Below are 16695 nucleotides of genomic sequence, written 5' to 3'. Positions count from 1 at the left end.
TCAAGTGCACTTTCCCTTCCAAGAAGGTACAATATACATATTAGCACATCATGAAATACTTTGCACATACAGAATCAGAAAGATGTTAACGACTAATGCTCACAAATTTGAAAATTTTTTCTTTACAATATATGTCAAAATGCCTTAAAATTATGTCAAAGAACAAGTAATATAGAAGTCATCTGAGGTGTTCTAGGCAGCTGACTGTTGGGGTGGGAGAGGTTTTCAACACTTATATCAATATCAGATTGTGCTAGGTAACCCTTTCTCTTCACACGCACTGGCACTGTGCAAACAGTCACACAAAATGATTCTGCAGGGAGAATTTTGCATACCTGTCCTGGTACACATCTAACTAAGCATCCATGCTCCTATAAATAGTGAAAAGTTAGTCTTTAAAGCATTGGGTTTAACTTAATCACTTAACACTTAACCCACAGACCTCTGCAGAATGCTTCCTTCGAGTTTCAAAGGCTTTACATTAACTAATTGCATAAAATTTTTCCACATGCCTTCTACAGAAGTACTAAATATTGCCAGAACAGACCTACAGGCACTATGGCAACTGAGGATCTAAACATATTTCCATATGAAAATTATGTTAAAGTTGATATTAATTGTACACATAAAATAAGAGTAAAGTATTTTTTAGAGTATTAATCTCTGTAAAGGAGTGCTAAATTTGCTGGATTCTAGATATGTTAGTTGTGAAAGTGCATTGTTAATGCGCCTATACAACGCAGTGTTATCCATCTCTGAAATTCCTGTGACAGAGTACTCTCTTCCTCTATCAGGGACAATTCATCAGTTATAGAGAAGAATTTTTAAAAATATAGCATTATTACTCTATAAAAAACAATAATTTGCAAATGCAACTGAACAAATATCTGTGTGAATTTTAAAAATTCTCGATACTCCATTAAGATCACCAGGACATAAAAATGGCCTGACAAATACTAATTTTCTGAAAGGGACTGTGTTTAAATTGATTTTAAGTCAAAATAATAAATGGATTTCCTTGTACATTCTAAGAAAGCTCCTTGTGCATCTGAGAGTGGGAACGTGATCTTGTGTAAGAAATAGTACATTTTTTGAATGTGAAGAAACTGAACCCCTGCTTGAAATAGTCTACTACAACCACATTTAACACTATGAACACTATGATTTATTTTTGTTTTACGTTATTTTCTCAGAATTACGGTAATGTCAAGTTCTGTTTCAAAGTTACAGAATTTATCTAGCTAATAGAGAACTTCAAAATGAAAGCAGAAGAGAGGAAAGAAAGGACCAAATCCTATTACTTTACAGTTCTTCATCCAGAAAAAAAAAAAAATGCTATGTGTCTAGATTTTTATGGCTGTTGTCAATGTAATTTCTGAGCTTCTTACATATATTAATTGATTTGTTCTCCAGTAAAAGCTCCAGTACAGAAAAATAAACTGCCGATTTACAGAGAAAGAGCCACTTCAGAGATGAAGTGACTCACCCAAGATCACACAAAAATACTTTGGGCAACACTGGAAACTGAACTTGAATTCAGATGTACATGTCTCATTTCTGAAGTCAGTTTCCCTTTCTGGTAAGAATGGAGATGACAGTAGCTCATGCAATACTGAATAATTTACATGCATTAAATCTCAGCAATAACCAAGGAACAACCCCACGACAGATCTATCCATACCCAGCCAGGCACTCCTCTCACCAGTAGAACTGGAAACAATCATGCTGAACTTGCATCTGTATCAGAAAAGAGTTTACAAAATTACTACATTTACACATTTTGCAGTATAATTTGGCCAGGGAAAAAAAAAAAAAAAAAAAACACCACAAACGTGTGTATGTACAGCAAGAAAGACATTTCACTTTGATTTGATTAACAGGGGATTAGACCAAAAGAAATAAATTAGATGGAGGGCACAGCCATGGCATTTGTGTGTCTCCTCAAACACAGCATTCTGCTTTTGCAGACCCAGGAAATTTATAAAAGATAAGCCCAGAAGACAATGTATACTGCAAATATGCCACATTTTTTTTTTCTGCTGGTTAGCACACTTAAAATGCCTATCCTCCTGAACTTAAGAAATTCTAACTGCAACAAAGCTGTTCAAAAACTGAAAATATGCTGGTATTGTTGCTGCTGTGAGCAGCAGCAATGCCTGCTCTTGAGAAATATCCTTTTAACCTTGAAAAGGATTGATGACTTCATGCAGTGATGTATGGGGATATCCGCTCAATAGTTATGAGCAATCGCTTCACCTTGCAGGCTATAGCTACCAGTAGAGATGCATGCAGTTGCAGAACCTAGTTAATCACTGTGTAGTATGGGCATTGGCTGGATTTATAACCACAGCTCTAATAGTGCAGTTGAGTACAGTTTTATTATTTGGGGAAACTGTATCAAAACCGTGTCAAAATTAGAAGTTTTCAGGAAAAAATAAAAAATAAAGCAAAGATGAGGTTCATTTATGGGCTTCTGAAGCCTATCATTTAGAATCTTGTTGCATATAATTTTAATCCAAGCAAACTTAAAAGCTACTACCATAAGACTGAAAAATAAGCATGCTGACAAACTCTGTTATATCCATGACTTAGGTGTAAAACATCAGGCTAACCATCTACCCAGCAGTGCCCCAAAGTCCTCACGATGTCAGTTTGACTCCTCTTTAGCAGCTTGTTACTTTTCCGTGTAACCTAATAATCAGCTGCTCAGGACAGCAAGAAGGTGGCTCAAGGAGCCTAACAGAAGCATGAATACAGAAGCTAGCAATGAAAAAGGCAATGAAAATTACATTAGTGCCCTAAGATGTCAGAGAACAGCATATATTTCAGCCTTCACTCAGAACATCAAGTGTTTAACTTCTTAAACTGCTGAAAGTCCTCAAGTTTTTCAGCCAACTATCTGGGAAATGCTCTTATAAAATGAAAACCATTACAAACAAGAAAAACAAACAGGAAAACAAAAACCCACAAAATAATATTCCAACACTCACCTTACGTTTTCGGTAGCATCAACAGACAGGGTCATGCAAGTTGATGTTCCATTTCTTGTACATTGATACAACAATTCGCTACTCCTCTACCCTACCCAGCACTAAATAAAAGCTACGGATAGAATCACCTTTGTTCTCTATTTTTATTCAGCAGCCTTAAAGCCTGCTGCTTTAGACTTTCCTGGCCATATCTTCTTTTGCGACTTGGACATTTTTGCTTTTTATACTACCATGTACACAACGTGTCTGGTGCATCTGAAACATGACAGAATCATTGAACATCATAAAAATAAGACTGTGTATGCACTTCTGACCAAGAAATCCTGAAGAACAAGGTGCCATTGTAGGGAGTTAAGAATTGCCCAAGATTTTTCTTTCTACAAAGCACTATGGTTATAGAGCCACACATTACATTTCATGTCAAAATAACACCAGCAGACAACTGAACCATTCTCAAGCAATTCTCCAGACTGTTGTGCAACTCTCTACCTAGATGGCCTTCACAAGAGAGCACAGGTATAGATCACACTGACTGTTAACGCTCCAAGTAACAGGCAGGACAGGGTAAGTGGAAGGGACAGGAAGGAAAATGTGGATGCCAAATCAGCAATGCTCAAGTAGTCTGCGTCCATATGTATGTATGTATTTGTCTCTGCAAGCCTAAGGAAGATCAGTCAAACAATAAGGGAAAGACAAATGCTTTTCCCCGCTATAGATAGCAATATCAGCTTTAAGTTAAGCAGAATGGGACTATTTTTTTCATTACCACCATGGACTCCCAGCTTTCCTCTGACTCTTTATGGTCAGCAACTGCCTTAGTGTCAGGGCTCAAAAAGCAGAAGAGAAGCTGCAGAGCTCTTGAAAATACATGAGCCAGAGACAGGGACTAAATGAATGAGTCCCATGCATAATGCATGAGATTTGACAGATCTGTAGGATCTGCTCCTAAATGATTCACAGCCCTAAGAAAACCAAGCATATGGTTCTTCAGATACCTGCTCTTGAAGGGTTCTTGCAGTCATTTGTTTTCTCAGGGTGGAAACCAGGAGAGGAAAAAAAAAAAAAAGAAGAAGAATTAAAAATTCTTTCATTCCAGTTTACCCTAAAACAGAACACACACACGAGTCCAAGCTCATCTTGCTTTCAGAAATGTGCATGAAAATATGTATTGAAATATGTATTTGAAATTTAGATTACCTCTCCTCCCTGCAGGAGCCAAGCCTTAATTCAGCATTAGATTTTATGCATTTCTATAACCCCTTATTGTTTTGGGATCGATCTCTCATTGCTTTGGCTAACCAAACACTGAACCTGCTTCTCAGTATCATCTTCCTATCACAATTCAACTGATAAATACAAAGGTGCATTCAAATTTGAGGGACTTCCCAGATAAACACTTGCTTGAAGACCTATTCAAAGACCTTGGGAAATTATACTAATTATACTCAAAGTGACCACTTCTCCCCATCTGCAAACTTAAGGAGTTTAACATTTTCATTAAAAAGGAGAAAACACGGTAAGTAAGCAGAATAATGAGTATTAATTCTTAAAGTGTAACTAACGCCATAAAATTTCAGAGTCTTTCCCTCTGGGGAAGCAACTGTTCAGCCAGCTGGTTGCTTTCCCTTCACTCCAGTAACAATCATTCACAGTTTGAGGCTTAAGTCTTCTAGATAGCAAGACCTGGTGTAGGCTGCGCTGATCTCTGGTGCAATGCATGTCAGCCAGGTGCCTGTCGGTCTGCAAGCCATGCCTCATGCTGCCTTTCCCATCAGCAGCTTCCACCAGCCATGCCTTACACCAAAGCTCGTCTAATTTTTTTCTTTACCAGCAATTTTTTGTTTTATTTCTTAAAACATGCATATTATGTCGAGAAGAAAATCTCTCAGGTCACCAGAAACTTTGGCAACATCTGCCTCATACATTCCAGGAAAGACTGACTTGTGCCTTTTGCACTTCTGATGAGTGACCTACAACTTTCTTTTATTTTCCCCTTTTTATTATGCATCTTAAACATACCACCACATCTTGAGAAACACAATTAAGTTTAAGGTCTCTGTAAATTTTTAGAATTAATCATACAGCTGTAAGTCCCAGGTATGCTGTGAACAGGAGAACAAGATTTTTAATCAAGCAAACTGTGTACTAACTAACAACATGCTTGCAAGGCAAAAGTTATATACTGATTTATTTTAAGTTGCTGAAATAGGGGCGATGGGATGGAGTAAAGAAAAAAGAAACAGAAGCCAAAAGCAGAAAGTCAAGCCAAAAAGCAAGCCCTGAGGGGAAACAAAGGTAAGATCATATTTATCTATACAGGTGTAAGAAAGCAAACCTGCTTCCATAGCTGTTGACCCTATGATGATATGGAATAGCCTGTACTGCAAACAGTATTTGATATTTACCAGCAGACTCTCAAAGGAAAATCTCTAGGGGTATTTGAATTTGCTTTTTCTTTTCCTTGACTTGTCAGAGAAGAAAGATGTCTCTCGCTTTTCGCCACCATCAACAGAAAAGAATAAAACTGAACCCACCTAACTCACTCCTCGTGAAAGCAATCTTAAGGATAAATGTTGCTCTTCTCCCATGCACACACACATAACCCTGATGACAGCAATAGAGAAAAAATTTGAGCATGCTTAGGTACCCAAGAAGAACAGAGGGTTTAGGAAGCAAAGTTAAAGGTCACCTAATGTGCAACAACAGTCTTACCTGGATCACAAAAGCCAGCTTTCATTCGTGAGCCTGATAAACCTAAAAAAATAAAAATAAAAAAAAAAAAAGACAAAACCAAACAAAATCAAATGAACAGAACACAACTACTTATGTACAGTATGCTTAAGTCTCCAAATTCAGGTATGCATAGGAGCACTAGTTAACTGTGTTTTTCAGTACATATCTTCACATTTGGAAGTTTTTTCAAAGCTTTTTTTTTTTTTTCCCCCCAATTTAAAGATAACATTCAACTATGGCATTGGTTTGATAACAAGAACTACTGTAGGTCGTATCTTGCATAATGAAGTTATGGCTAATATAAAACACCAATTTAACAGGCTGAAAAGGGCATAAAAAGTCTAATTTTATTCTGCTACAATTTAGTATGCGTTAGAGAAAAAAATATGTAAAGGAATAAGGGAATATACTTATCTGCTACTATTGCCAAAAGGAAAAAGTGTTGACTTAAAAAAAATAAAATAACTAATAGTGGTCATTTCTTTTTCCTATATAGTACCAGAATTTCAAACTTTTAGTACTATAAAAAGTCTAGGAAGTAACTGCCCCTAACTTCATATATTCCAGAGTAGAAAAGTAAGCCAATAAAGCCAAATATCATAAAAGTGGAAATTTTTAAATCAGAAATTTGAACTGTATAGTTTTCAATAAATAATCTGACGTGCTAAAAGATATCTTTTATTAATTTAAGTATTGACATTAAAATAATTTTGTTGCAAAACGAAAAGACTAAAAAAAAGGTTTCTTTCATGTTTCTCCAACTGGAAAATTATAACCAAAATATAGGAGCATATCTGTGAAAGGGTAACTTCAAATTATTACATTTTCTAGTTCAGTTTACACAAATTGTGCACAAAGCTCTCTCTCCCACTCTATTCTCTCATATTTCCTACAGACGCACACATACACCATATTTAAAACAATACCCTTGGTCCGCAGGTTAAATCCTGACCTAGGCCAGTTATCCAGGGAGCTAGATGCTTACTTCCATGTAAAACTTCCTAATATTGAAGGAAGGGTTGAGGCAATCCCAAGCACTCATACAGATTGGGCAAAGAATGGATTGAAGAGATGAGAAGGACCAGGGGGTGTTGGTTGATGAGAAGCTCAACTTGAGCCAGCAACATGAGCTTGCAGCCCAGAAAGCCAGCCGTATCCTGGGCTGCATCAAAAGAGAAGTGGCCAGCAGGTGGAGGGAGGTGATTCTCCCCCTTTGCTCTGCTCTAATGAGACTCCACCTGGAGCCCTGCGATCAGCTCTGGGGCCCCCAGCACAACAAGGACGTGGACATGTTAGAACGAGTCCAAAGGAAGGCCACGAAGAGGATCAAAGGGCCTCACTTCTATGAAGACAGGCTGAGGGAGTTGGGGTTGTTCAGCCTGGAGAAGAGAAGGCTCCAGAGAGACCTTATGGCAGCCTTCCAGTACCTAAAGGGGACTACAGGAAAGCTGGGGAGGGACTCTGTCAGGGAGTATAGGGACAAAGGGTAACGGCTTTAAGCTAAAAGAGGGTAAGTTTAGATCAGATATCATAAAGAAATTCTTTACTCAGAGGGTGGTGAAGGCACTGGCACACATTGCCCAGAGACAGGTTGCCTGTGGATGCCCCATCCCTGGAGGTGTTCAAGGCCAGGCTGAATGGGGCTTTAGGCAAGCTGGTCTAGTGGGAGGTGTCCCTGCTCATGGCAGGGCGGGGGTGGAATTAGATGGTCTTTAAGGTTGCAACCCAAACCATTCTGTGATGCTGTGAAGGATCAGGTGGTAGTAACTCCTTGGGTGAGTTACTCCCACACCTTACAGAAATGTGTTAGAAGAACTTTATAAATGATGTTGTGACAAATTATGCATGTCATCCTGGCTTTAGTGCTTCTCAACTAATGTTAAGAAACATGAGCACATACCCTGGGTTTTGGGGCAGATTTGTATAGCTCACCACAGTTCCAGCATTCTATCCTAATTAGAATTCAGTGGCATGCGCAAAGCACGCTTCCTATATTAGGCATTTTATAACATTACAATGACAAATATTTCATCTTCACAGTGGCTATAGTACTTTTATCCGAAAGCTCCATGGGTAAAAGAGTTGTTTAGGAAAGCACTGTGCAATGGAGTCTCTTCTGCCTGAGGAGGTTCAAATCTACTTATTTCCTTGCAAGAAGAATATCCTAGCCTACAGAGGCTGTCTGGCCTGAGATAATTTACCTTCTCATTGAAGCTGTGCCACTTTGTAAATTGTGATCCATGATTTACTGGACCAGGAAGAGGACTGACTCATTACATGAGTGTGACCCTCTCCTCTGGGGTTATACACATTCCCTTGTTGAGAGAATACTTCAATCCTTTTACCCTACCTGCAGAATCTCATTCTATTGAATGATCATATGATGGTCTTCTGTCAACAAATACTTGACCTTACTTAGGCCTATATGAGGCTAAGAGCTAGCTAAGCTTGACCTTACAGGCCAAAACATAAGTAGAGCCTGTAACACTACAGTTATGAGAAAACCATTGTCATGCATCTAGTACCTATGGGAGGACAGGGATGATCTGAGAGAAGAAATACTAAGATGTAGATGGGTTATTCTGCCACTACCACAGCAGCCCACTGGGGGGCAGATGAAAATTCTTCACTTTCCATATGTCTACAATGAATTCATTAAAAAAAAAAAAAAAGCATTATATCTAAACTGTAAATTAATACATCAGAGGAACATTAGATATTATGATAGGAACAACAAAGAAAGATCTCATTCTGAAACAAATCAATACCTATACCAAAAATTACTCCTTATCTCCAAACTTTGTGAGAATCTATTTTTGGAGGCAAATACTAGACATCCCAACATCTGACTAATTATTTGTAATTTTCTCAAAGATCTTGGTAACTGAAGCTATACAGCTGCAAAACATTACTCAGTCATTACATGATTACGCAAATATCAAAAACAGTCACAGCTTAACAACAGCAATACAAAGCTGTCACAACAGGCTGCAGACAATGTTCTCCCCAGGTTAGTTGCTTTAGTGGCATGTTGGTGCTGCAGGCAGGCTGACATCTGGTCTGGTGGTGCTTCACAGTATATAAGGAATCCTTGAGTTGGGCCAATCCAGACAGAAAACACAAAACCCTCCTCTTAGGCCTCCAGAAAAGAGGACATCACGTTGTTGCACTTCTGTGCTCCACCTGACCTCTGCTCATTCTCCCAGCCCTTTGTAGGTTTTACCATCTGAGAGAGAAGCACCTCAGCCCACAACACGTTTATTTACACTGGTAGCTTACCATGACTGCAGTGAGCTGCAGGCAAGCATGGCACAGATCCACTGTTTGCTTGTCTGGCCTGGGCAAATCAGGCCTGGATCAGGCCTACAAGTGCTCTCTGACTCCATATAATAAGCTTATTTTCAGTTCTTGCCAAACAAAAGAATGAGGAAGATGGAATACTGAAGTTGGAACTAATTCCAGTGCACTTCCGCAGCAGACACTTCTCCTTTCAACTTAACACTCTGGCCTGCATTCCAATATGTTTTTATATAATGCATTACATAGCCTGTGTCCAATATGATGGTGCGCTCTTGTTCAGGTCAATTTGAATTTTTCAGGTAGGATTTCCTGAGACATACTACCATGCATTTCAAGATATGTAGAGGATGTTTCCATTATTCATTGTGTAATGTCATAAGTAAAAACAAATCTTTCTAGGAAAACAATTGCTACCTCTATTATAGCTTATATTGATTAAATACATGATTTAGAAAATTAATGGACAATGAAACAATAAATAGCTCTTTTCTAGGATGACACATTTTCAATAGGCAAGGTTATTCTATCTTGATTTAACTTAGTTACAACTCCTTATAACAAAAATTTGCAATTTTACTTGATTAGTATGCCCTTTAGTGAAGACATTTTCTCTTTATTAGCTATGAGATGTGACTATGGACACAAGGTATGATGAACAGTATTGATGCCATTGTAATGCCCTCTGCGACATGATATGCTCCTAACAGAGAAGTTGGATTAATATTAAAAACTATTCCTTTCTTTCAGAATACAGAAGCCAGATTGAACTGACTTTCCCAAGCAGGGGGAAGTTGCATACTCTAGACCCACCTCCCTGCCCTTTTGTGGTTGTATTTGCATACTGGGTGCCTGATTCTCTCCTATGCTGCACGTTTTATAAAGTAAATATAAGATGCCAGTATGTAGCATACAGTAGGAGAGGACAGATCCAGTTGTGACAGTGCTCGGCTAGCAGAGGTGTTTGTTATGACACCATCTGTGTTTTGTTTTTGTTTTTTTTACACTCTTTTACACTACATAAAGCTTACTCTGCAGCCACCATATGCAGTGCCAGATTCCCCACTCCACTTCAAGTGTCATGATTGCACAGTGGAAATCAATGAAGTTACACAGCCAGAAAATTAGTGAAACACAGATCGACCCCCACGCCCCGAAGGGACTTTAGTTCACTGGTGGGAGAAGCAATCCTTCTAACACACATTTGTCAATCTGACTCCATTTATGTCAATTTTAAGTATTGCTTTTGACTTGAAGGGAGTAGCCACACTTATGTCCTGTTTGGAAAGTCCTCTGGAAACTCTTTCAGAAATCTATTTTAATCAGATAGAGTTTAAAAACCTGTACACACGATGAATGGTATTTAAATGAAGTTAGCAGTATTTTTTAAATGTGAAGACAAAAAGGTATTCAAGTGTTCTAACGAAAAGCAGCAATTTTCTGAGCAACACAAATTAAGTGACTACTGTTAATCCTCTACATCTGAGAAATAAGATCCTTAACTGAGGCACATATAATTTAAGGTTGACAATTTATAGAAGGTAAATTTTAAGTTGTGTGCAAATCTACACAGTCCCTTGTAGAAAAAATCGTTAATTCACATGAAGCAGAAGATACCACGCAGTGAACTACAATTTACCAGCAGAGAGTGGGGGACACATAACTAAATAATGGCTAGTGAATCACACTGTGAACTTCATTTATATTCTCACCAAACAATCACTACTGATGTCCGTTAAATAAAGCACAGGTTGATAACATTATACACTCTAGGCAAGATAATAACCTGTCCCTTCATCCAGTTAATGTTCTTTTCAAGTCTTTCATACTGATCCAACCAAAAAGTTGAATAAAGAGTAGACAATTTTTACCATACAAAATAGGAAAGATCATATAACACGAATAAAGAAATGGATTCTAAATGTTGTTTCTTGCCACTTTGCTTTAAAAGAGAGATCAAGAGACATTACCAGGCATGTAGTTCAACCTACTTGGTCAGATAACTGAGGAACACAGCACAGAAGTAAGACTAAAAATACATAGTGCATTTCACACACACACCAAGAAATATTTTTAAGCAAAAATAAAAGCTAAAAAAGAGAGGTGGGTGTACAATGAGATTTAGCTTTATATTTTGAAAGAGCACAAGAAATTACACAATAGTTAGGGCATACACTGCTTTTAGATAATGAAAATAAAATAGAAATAAGAACAAAACCTGTGTTTTTCATGATGTCATTATTTCAGATTCTTCCTAAAGAAGACTCAGTCTTGCCAAAAGAAATACTTTTTTCTTCTGCTAAATCTGTTACAATAGTACTGTAACTCTTATAAGTATAGAAACATGCTAATTAGGATGTGTGCTAACTATGCAAAAAAGCTTTCTGTAAATTCCAGAAACAATTATTTCACTAGCACAGAGAGTTTTTAAATGAATCTAGGTACTGGAGAATTCAGGTTCTGAAGTAATAGGAACCCTCTCCATCAAAATGACAGAGCTTTGATAGGCACCATTTTAACTTTACAAAGCATTAGTGGTATGAGCGTGTAGTTCATCAGTGTATTAAACAACATTTTAAATTTATACGTATATAGAAAACATAAGGTGGTTTTCGGTATTTTTTGGTTTTTTTTTTTCTTTTTTTACGGCCACCTCATTCGATGATGTGATCTAAAAAGATCTCTCCTCGCTGAAACCCTCAGAATATCATTTTTCAAAGGTGCCTAAGGTTGAAGAGATTACTTCAATAGAAACTCACTGTTCAGACACCTGCCTGATGAAGTTCTATCCCGTTAGCCATATCCATCCTGAAGCAACATTAGACCTACGATGATATCTTGAAAAATTAAAATGATTTTTGAATGGGAAATGAATCTTTTATATAAATAAATATATATATGTATTTGGCAAAAGCCTGAGATATTCCAGAAGTTACTAAAAACAAACATTTAACAGCTATAATCATTAACCACAACAATTTGTTTACACTGTTCAGGAGGACAGAGCAACTGCTGTGCAGTACAAGTAGTTTCCAGCAAGCGTGCTGAAAATACACCAGAGAGTAACACACACAGAGAGAAGCCACATCCACTTATGCAGATTATCATGTATTACTGCTAGATTTTTTTTTCTGTAGGACTCCAGTCAGCATAGCAGCATACATTCACTGGGGTGCCAAGCCCCCTGTTTCCCCCAGCTTGAACAGCAGTGACACACACTCTACATCCTGAAGGAGGGTTCAGTACAGATCTGAGTGCTTAGTGAATTACTGGCTTCATCTAACAAAGCACAGCCGTTTCACATTCTGTTTATAGATGCATCATGGTGATGCATAGACCTTGCCAAAGGGAGAATTATACAGCAACACTCTTTACGGCTAGGGAATCTTAGCCAGAAATATAGGCTTATAGCAAATTGGTCTCCTGTTTCCTTGTGATTCTTCCACTAACTGATTCCACTACCTCCCTAAAATATATTTACTAAAAATAATGCATTATTAAATGAGATATAGGGTGGCTCTTTCAATATACCTTTACACACTTGTCTGTTGTCTGTTCAGCTTCAGAAAGGAAAGAATAGATTTTGTTTGATTTTAGTAAGTACAGTTAGATGACATACTTTCTCACCTGCATCACACAGGAAGGATTACAAACAGGTTGTGGCTGAGCTTGCACCGTAACCTCCAACCCTCATGCAACCACCCCAGGGAATTGTTCATCATTACAGCCTCTGCCTTCCTTTGAGTATGAAGGGAGATCAGGGCTAGCACACCACAGGGAGCCTTCTCTGATGATCAACAAACTCAAAATGGTTCGAGTCAGACACATGAACGAAGGGAAATGGATGAAAAACAGCTCGATCTCCTCAGTATCCAGAGGGAGACCAAGAAGCTGCATGCCTCAGTGCACAGGCAGTACTATGGTATGGATGCTGCCATGAATCTGCACAGTTGCTGGCACAGACTCAAGCTGAATTCTGATGCAGTCTTTCAATATATCTAGAAAAGAAAAAGCAGATATGAGCTAAGTAATATTTTCCTTCATATTTTGACAGGGCAAGGAGTACAGACCACTTTTACGCTTGATGCTATCCTATTAACTGAAAAGACAATATGTTGTATAGGATTCAGTGCCAGTTTTTATGAAGCAAAGGCATTTAAATTTCTCTTCACTGTAATTGAGCACAAGTTGTTTTGTTAGGAAAGTTTAAAATGTACAAGTGATCTGATGAAATCCTTTGTTTGTGCTAGAATATGCACCCTTGTCAAAGCTGGATCTTTCACACCAACACATTGATTCCACTAAAGTTTTGAGCAAGATAAACTCTGTGCACTGGGGTCTGCTTCACACATGACAGAAAACTAAATTAAAAATGTAGCATTCTGATACAATTCACAGAGCATTTGAAAGCTCCTCCTAACTCCACTGTGTAAGAAAAACAAATTTAAAACCCATGAAAGTGATCAGAACATGCAGTATTGCCAATCTGCCCACCACAAAATTTCATGATGTGGTTCAAAGTTTTGGAAACACATATGCACCCCAGCTTCCTTTCTCTACAAGTTTGCAATTGTAGTTTCAAAGATTGTCACAGAACGATCCCTCTCTTTCCTTCTAAGTAGAGCATTTCTATTCAAAACACTGATCAACAATTCTCCTTTTAAACAATAAAATACCACTCGACCATGAAGTGATGCCATGTTTTATGTTGTAGGCCTATCAGCCACCTCATTCTTTGAGCTTCATTGCTCTGAGACAGTTTCAGGCTAAAGTACTTAGATAAAAGACTGCACGAGTATAATGATGGGAACGCAATAAACGGCAGGCAGGCAACAGCATCACCTGAGCACCAAGCACCAGTACGGTGGCAAGCACCATGCTACACTGTAATGGGGATACTTATGTCACAGAAGATGTTTTCATGAACTGAAGTTTCTGGATGTTTACAGGATTGAAAATCCTAATACAACATTTCCAAGAGTAGATGTGCTTCATTAATATGCTATTACAACCATCTTTTAATTCTCTTTCTTCCCATGCATCCTCACAATCTGTTATCTCTCGCACCATCCATGGGGTAGGGCCTGGTGCTGACTCAGTGGGAATTACTGTCCTGACTGCCCCACTGTACATCAGCTACACTAACTTTTCCTTAGAAGGCTCCCAATGAGGTCCTACTGCTTTTATAGTTCAACTTAGATCATGCTGTTTTAGAATTCAGATAGTAAAACCAAACCCTTTTGTCTACTCTTTTGGATGTTTTTACAGAGCCATACTTAAAGACAGCATTTACTTTTATTGAAATCATTCATGCTGTAAGTTTTACTTCACCTGAGTGTAAAGGAACATAACATCTCTAGAGTGCCAAAATAATCTTTTTCTATCCTTCACTTGAGTAGAAGATTTGACTTGCTCAGCTTCTTTTTACGGGTACTAGACACTGGTATCCAGTTTCAAGGACAGCCATCGCTAAAAGAAGTTAGGAGCTGGGGAAAAAAACAATATTATCACATATCTTCTGTTCTTCCCAGCACTTTAGGCAATCCATTTTAGATCCTAAACATTTTGATCCACAGCCTACCGCAGGTCAGCTCAACATTTACCAAGGTCTGCAAGGGAAATGTCCTGGCTCTGCCTCTGCAGCTCCATCCAGGCACAGCTGGGACCACAAAGCCCAGCTACAGCTGGCTCTAGGAATCCAGTGCTGCATCTCCCTGTACTTCTAGTGCCATTCAATTCTCTGCCAACAAAAAGCCAGTTAAGGAAATGCCTTCTGCTATTTCTGGCACAGGGAAGGACTGCAAGGCATTGCTGCATCCATCTGCATTTTCAGCACTGAACAGCCTGTTATTTATTTTGTGTCAAGCATCAGATTTCCCCATATGAAAAGCAAAAATACATGTATAGCCACAGAGAGCCTTTTAGATTACAGGAAGTAAAACAAAGAATGTGACGATAAGAACACCAAGAGAAATCATGCTGGAACATGTTTCTTACAGATGTTTACAGTGAGCTGATCATAGAGTGGCTGCATGTCTGCTGACAGCAGGATGACCATGGAAAACCTTATAAAAACACAGATACTAAACAACAATTACAGCAACCGATAAATGCATTACCCCCTATCTATGTATTATACCCGTGGAGCACTGAGGTACTTGATGAAGACACTGCTACTGCCAGAAAGATCTTCTAACCTGAAATAAAGCATGAATTAATAGAATTCAAGTGATGTGACACAAAATACCAAAGTTTGTCTTTGCAAAGCATTGCTTTGTCTAACTCATATAACTTCATTGCATTTACTACCGTATTTCAGCTCCCAGATCTCATTCCCAGTAATTTCTGAGTTACTGAGCAAGCATCTGCTTCTCACTTTTATAATATTAACATATTTTGAAAAACATGATTTTCCAAAACCCAAGCTTCTACTTAAAAATTGATTTAGGGGCACTTATATTAAATTAGTCTTCCTAGTCTGTAGTTAGTAGATCATACCCTACAGGTTCAAAATTAAACACGCAATGTCTATTCTAGTCTCCTGTATATGATACCAGAAAGAGATCCTTGTGGATTCTGAGTACCCAATGCTCCACTTGGAATATGAAGGAGCTGATGTTTAGCATCTCTACATATCATACATACACAATGCATGTTTAGCACTTGTGTGTGTGCAAATACAGAGCACACCATTGCAGAAAAAAAAAAAAGTCAGCTCAAAGCACAAACTGCTCATATACAGATGTATGTTTTATTGTCGCTTTCCATGTATTAAACCATCTTCATGAAACTCTAGAGCCTAAAAAGAGCTAGGCTGGCCCTCATGCAGAGATAACAGAGCCAAAATCTATTCAGCCACTTCACCCCTGTCACTTCTCTGTTCATTGGCATTCACTGACACGTAAGCAGAGAGGATGTATCCAAGCAAAGTGGCTTATTACTAATTGCACCAGCTTCATTAATACTGCATTGTGTGTCTCTTGGCTATAGAGGGCGGGTAATGCAAAAGATATCAAAAGCTTATCAAAATGTATGTATAAATAGTTGGTCCAATGTTTTACATGAATATATTAGCAGTCTCTCCTTTAACAGCCCAAACAGGAAAGAGGGTAGTTTATCAGCTGTTCACCAGAAACAAAGGGGAAATAGCTCTAATTTCCCAAATACTCAGAGCTATATACATCATTCCTATGCCCTTTATGTAATTAGGCATTACTTCAGAATGAGAAATTCTCTATGTGGTGCAAAGTTATCTGGCTGTAAACAGGACTATCTATGGTGCTTTCATTTGTAGAAAAATCCTAACAACAAAAATGTAGATAAGGAAAGGTCTTTATCGGAGGCATCCAGAACTTGGAGGAAATCACTCCATAAGGACCATAGCTACTTCAAACTCAAAAGAAAGAATTCTAGACAATACCAAAATGGAGGCATAAGCATCTTTTTGCTCAAGTGCAAGACGAGGACTGCTTCTTGCAACTGTTTACAAGTGTCTAAAGAAAAAGTCTCCATGCTAGTGTGCTGACCAAATGACTATCACTCTCCACCTCTGAGCAAAGCCTTATGTTCTGGGCAATTGATATCTGTAAACAGGACAAGTACATGGGAAACATGCTGAATCTTTTATACTTTCCACCTTTCTCCACTTCTCCTGGAGACCAGGAAAGTCAGTGCG

At 38.3% G+C, this 16695-nt stretch overlaps 1 long non-coding RNA gene across 1 annotated transcript in view; it reads right to left on the bottom strand.

The window, feature by feature from the left end:
• The window catches only part of LOC106042214 (uncharacterized), a 95017-nt gene that overhangs the window by 44334 nt on the left and 33988 nt on the right, over positions 1 to 16695 (bottom strand). The window contains exons 3-5 of the long non-coding RNA XR_010829582.1: positions 5703 to 5744; positions 3986 to 5594; positions 1682 to 1737 (exon numbers count right to left, since the gene is read on the bottom strand). This is a non-coding gene — a long non-coding RNA (uncharacterized lncRNA). The remainder of the gene's footprint in view (positions 1 to 1681; positions 1738 to 3985; positions 5595 to 5702; positions 5745 to 16695) is intronic.

This window comes from Anser cygnoides, chromosome 2, assembly GCF_040182565.1.
Source record: "Anser cygnoides isolate HZ-2024a breed goose chromosome 2, Taihu_goose_T2T_genome, whole genome shotgun sequence".
NCBI lineage: Eukaryota > Metazoa > Chordata > Aves > Anseriformes > Anatidae > Anser > Anser cygnoides.
Note: the sequence above shows the minus strand (reverse complement) of the source record. Positions and strands in the feature narration are given on the sequence as shown.